Genomic DNA, 767 nt, shown 5'->3' on the forward strand with positions numbered 1-767 from the left:
TAATAATCAGTTTTTGTAAAAAATAAAAGTGTTTGGAATAGCAAATGAAGTAGAAGTGGAGTAGAAGAGGGTGAAATAATCAAATAATTAAATTAAATGAATGATGGAAGTTCGCGGAATAGTTGTCAGGATGAATCATCGAAAACTTTATCACCTTTATTATGAATAATTAGGAACAGAAGTGAAAGATAAAATTTGATTAGTGCTATACAGCATTATAACAGTATTCGTCATTTGATTGACTAATTATTTTGTTATTTTGACTTACCTGACTGATTAATTATTTTCTTATCATTTTCGACGAAATGTATTCGACGAAATGACCTTTGATCTCCTTTGGTTTTTCAAAAATGTTGCATTAATTTGTCGGATTAATCCAAATTAAATAAATGAAAACAAGTGGAAATACAGTGAAGATATCAAAGGAGAAAGAAAAAAAAACGGTGAACAAGTTTCTGAAATAGAAATTGAAATAGTAATTTAATAGAAAAGAATAAAAATATTTCATAGAAAGAATAAAAATTAAAATCAATTAATAATAATAAATTTTCAGAAATCAGATAATACATTATATAAATTAATTAATTTGATGGGATGATTACCAAACAAGGACATGATTAATTTGACGATGAATATGATAATGAGATTTGTTTGGGAATTAATTATATATAAAGTTGAATGAAATTAAATGTTTTCCTATGACATATTTTCTCAAGAAATTTTGTTTTTTCCCAATTAATTAACCTATTTTTGATATCGAATTTGAT

Source organism: Loa loa, assembly GCF_000183805.2.
Source record: "Loa loa unplaced genomic scaffold supercont3.339, whole genome shotgun sequence".
In the NCBI taxonomy this organism is placed as follows: Eukaryota; Metazoa; Nematoda; class Chromadorea; order Rhabditida; family Onchocercidae; genus Loa; species Loa loa.